Below are 4,588 nucleotides of genomic sequence, written 5' to 3' on the forward strand. Positions count from 1 at the left end.
CCGTCGGAACGTTAAGGGGTTAAGCATTGATATTTGGTTTACCAGGCGATATTGCCAATGTGTTGAAAAGTCATTGATTTAGAGTTGACCGGGAAACGACCTGTTGTTGAAAAGCCATCGAAATATAGTTGACCGGGAAATATGATTGAAAATGCATTGATATATAGTTGACCGGGAAATATGATTGAAAATGCATTGATATATAGTTGACCGGGAAATATGATTGAAAATGCATTGATATATAGTTGACCGGGAAATATGATTGAAAATGCATTGATATATAGTTGACCGGGAAATATGATTGAAAATGCATTGATATATAGTTGACCGGGAAATATGATTGAAAATGCATTGATTTATAGTTGACCGGGAAATATGATTGAAAAGCCATTGATTTTTGGTTGACCGGGAGATCATCGGGTGGTAGACCAACGTACTGCACCGGACACATCTCATTTCTGGACTCTTGGGGCGAATACGATCAGGTAAGCTTGTTTAATATGTAATGTTCGATATGAATGAATTGTACTAAATCAAATACTGTTACTCGTTAACATGATGGTTAGTGTCCATCATGCTTTTGGATTCTGCATCAGACAACTTTTAAAAACAGCTGTTAGCTAGCATTAGCTAACGTTAGCTAGCATTAGCTAACGTTAGCTAGCGTTAGCTAGCAGTAACAGTCTTAGAACATGGTACAGATGAAGTTGGAAATGTTTTGGCAAGGAAATTATTGGATATGACTGAATTTCCATTTGTAGTTGCATTATAGCTTTTGGGTTTTGCTGAGGACAACTTTTAGAATTCGGTCATGTTAACTAATGCTAGCTAACGTTAGCTAGCGCTAGCCTTAGCCTAAATATCCATTTTGAACTGATGTTTGGCAAGGATGTGACAGTATTTGTTGCTCTAATTGTGTTGTAATGTGTTTGTAGAGAGGAAAATGCCAGGCGGAGAGGGAAGAAAAGAGATCACCTGCCAGAGGGACTGAAGCAAGTAAAAAGGTAACCTTCAATTTTGAAAAGTGATTTGAATGTAGGGAAAACATGATAGGCTAGCCTACAACACTGGACAAATTGCCTTATATCCGATCATTGAAAAATAGTAGGACTAGTGAATTTGTTTCCAAGTGTGTATATGTGGGTGTTCTGTTTAACTTAAAGGCTAATTTTTTTGCATTGTGCTTGTATTTTCTGTTTTAGATGCTCTTACACAGCAGATGGGGACAGCCAGCGTCACCCAATTTACTTTTGCCCAGGCCGTGCAACAGTTGCTGCGCTATGCGTCAGAACGGGCAGGATGGACTGGACGACAATCAGTCAGACGTCAGAGGACCATGAACTGTAACTATGCTAAAGAGGACAAATAATGAAATAAGAGGCTAATAAAATGAATTTGTTTTTACCTTAAACAGTGTGGTGTGGTCAGTGTTTTTAGGCTAGGCTATAGGTATACAAGCTTTCAAATGTTCCATCACTTTTTAACATCCTGGCTGTAGATAAAGCAGGATATTCATTATAGGCTATTTAATTTAGGGCATTACATTTCGTATGCCTAGCAATACTTTCTATGGCTTAATAATGATTGAAATTTCATTGAAATCACGTTGATCCTTAGTTCAGTTGAAATTTCAACATTGTTTCAATATTCCTGATCATTGAAATACCATTGAAATTCCGTTGATCTATGGACAGGATTTCAACGTTGTTTCAATATTAAAACAGGGTGCAAAATGATGTTGAATCAACATCAGAATTTGATGTTGTTTCAATGACTTAATGTTGACAACGCAATGTTGATTTAACATAGTTTCAATGACTGTTTGCTATCTGGGTAGGCTACTATTTTTCTCCAGCAAGTTAACGTTAACGTTACCAGCACGTGTTATTGCAACTGTGTGCCCTTAATTTAAAATATATCTAAATTCAAGGTGGTAAGCATGAAACTATAAAACTGTTTGTTAGGCAATATACACACATATTTTAGGGATGCACACGCGCACGCATGCACACACACACATATATAAAAGTGTGTTTGCATCACCATTATGCAGGCAAAAAATTTCAATTATTGATATTCATTTATTAATAATATTGATTAAAATTATATAGTCTGAATCTATATTCCGTTAACTCTATATTGGCCAGCTCTAGTGTGCATACAAGCAAAAGTGAATGACTGTAATTAGTTAAAAATGATTGTCAACAATGCTTTTCTTGAGCAGTCATTTTTTTTCTTTTCATTTGGCAGGAGCGAGTGATGACCAACTTTCCATCGGCAAATGAATGGGAAATTAAAAATGCAATTTCTGGACATTTCAAACAAGCACCAGGGAGAGCAGGGGGTGGTGGATATGGACAAAGATAATTAATTTTTGCATCTTAAGTTGTTTTACATATTTTACAATATTTTATTTGATCATTTTTATGTTTGTTTTCTAAGTTGTTAATATTGTTCTAAATAAATCCTTTATATTCAATTAGTTTGGATGGATTTTCATTTGAAGTTATATTTGAGTGAAAAGAATCCTTATGCTTCATTTTGTTGTCTATTACATTTAAATGTAGTGTAATTGATGACTGGTCTATTTTTGGGCTATGGTTAGACGTCTATTAGATTTTCACTGACAGCCCAAAATTAGCCTCGTTTTAGCCTAGACCCATATTGCCTGTCTATTAGACGTTTATATGTAGTCGTTTAATAGCCGTCTAAATGATGACTATTCTATTCTTGGGCTATGGTTAGATGTCTATTAGACGTATATATATAGTCGTTCAATAGCTGTCTAATTGTCTATTCTTGGGCTATGGTTAGACTTCTATTAGATTTTCACTGACAGCCCAAAATTAGCCTCGTTTTAGCCTAGACGTCTGGGCTGTGTTTAGACGGCTATTAGACGTCTATTAGACGCAAAATTGCTTGCTGGGATGGATCGGTGTGTCCTGCCTCCTCTGCGCCATGGATGTCTGAGCCTCAGCAACTATTTCATCTATAGGAAATACAGAGGATGACTGAAAGTATTTTCTAAGTGGATTTATCATTTATTTCCCATCCTCGTGTTTAACAGAGATTAAGTAGCCTGCGAATTAAACAGTTGATAAATGAGTGTGAAAAATGTGAAACAATTACCACATAATATGATCAAACTTTTTAGCGGATATATATTTCATAGACAACGTCACAGACGTATGCCACAGTAACTGTAGTGGCATACGTGAGTAAGTAAGTAAACTTTATTTTGTAATGTTTAGTGATTTTCTGCACTTTTCAGTTAGAATTCGCAACGTTACAGAGCCAGAAAAGACTTTGCGGATGACCCGCACATTCTCACGACTGCTCAACAGTTTGCGTGATGGCCGCACATTCTTACGTCGTTATTTTTTATACATCACAAAGTGTCCGTGAAAACCAGCGTACGCAAGCTTTTCGTGCGTACGCAACGTTTATACATGAGGCTCCTGCCTACCGGGGTCATATTTGTCAACTTTTCAAAATACATTCGGGGCTGAAGCCCCAGCAAAAATCGGTGGCAGTTCTGTTTTGGCAGCCGCCATTAAAACCCAAAGGAGGAAGTAAACTTAATTTGTAAAGCGCTTTTTAAAACCAAGCTTACAAGGTGCTGAACATTTAATAGAAATACATTAACGGAAATAATATAAACACAAGCAGTGACATATGAATAAAAGGTGAACACAAGTCTAGAGCTACAACCTTCCACTTCCGGTATTGCCCCGAAAATTGACATGGAAGATTTATTTTTTTTTTTTAATCGCAAAGGTGCGGGTATACTCACGCCGGTAGAAGGCACGCGCCCTACGAGCATGCACGTTTTCATTCAATAAGTTGCAGTATTTGCCGAAACACCAGAGGGCGTACAGGCAAAATTATCTGTGAATGGGTTAGAAGGTCTCCACCATTGACCGTTAATATACAGTCTATGGTCTCTACAGATATTTCAATCAGAAGAGACTTCCTTGCACTTATGAACATGTTTATTGTACAAGACAGAATATGAAAATGCAATGTGCAAAGTCTCTGGAGATTAGACTCCATCGAATCCATATGTTATAAAAGGGGTAGTGAACCCAAACATATCCCCCGATGGAGTCCAGACACTGGTGGTGGTGAAGAAGGTGCCCAGGAACCAATCAAGACAGCCATACAGCTGACGAACCACAGCGTATGTGGGGGAGACGACCGGTGGATGAAGGGGAGGAGGCGGGACGCACTCTATTCCTGAAACGACAACTGACAACCGCAGAGGAGAGAGAAGATTTAAAACAGGATGTCATGCTGTGATTGGCTTGTGATACATGGCTGGTTTAACCAACAATGAAACAGCTGAATCTGATTGTCTGCTGACAAGCGAATGCCATGGAACAGCTGATCAATTAGGAGTAATGAAAGAAGAAATTAGAAGTCTTCCTTTAAGAACTTACGCTGAGCTTCATTACTTTGTCCATAATAAGGGCCGATAATAGCTTTTCAGGTTCAGATGTACACACAGTTGCCATTTCATTTTGTGACTGCAGTCTAGTCCTTCAAATTTACCAATCCTCAATAAATTTGTATTTACTGTATTTATTTC

At 37.7% G+C, this 4,588-nt stretch overlaps 1 long non-coding RNA gene across 1 annotated transcript; it reads left to right on the forward strand.

Annotated features, from left to right (window-relative positions):
• Positions 1-295: 295 nt before the first annotated feature.
• LOC120561363 lies at positions 296-1,411 on the forward strand. The gene is made up of 3 exons (XR_005639589.1): positions 296-485; positions 936-1,004; positions 1,203-1,411. It is a non-coding gene; the product is annotated as an uncharacterized LOC120561363 (long non-coding RNA).
• Positions 1,412-4,588: the final 3,177 nt, after the last annotated feature.

The sequence above is a fragment of the Perca fluviatilis genome, chromosome 6, assembly GCF_010015445.1.
Source record: "Perca fluviatilis chromosome 6, GENO_Pfluv_1.0, whole genome shotgun sequence".
Classification (NCBI taxonomy): Eukaryota; Metazoa; Chordata; class Actinopteri; order Perciformes; family Percidae; genus Perca; species Perca fluviatilis.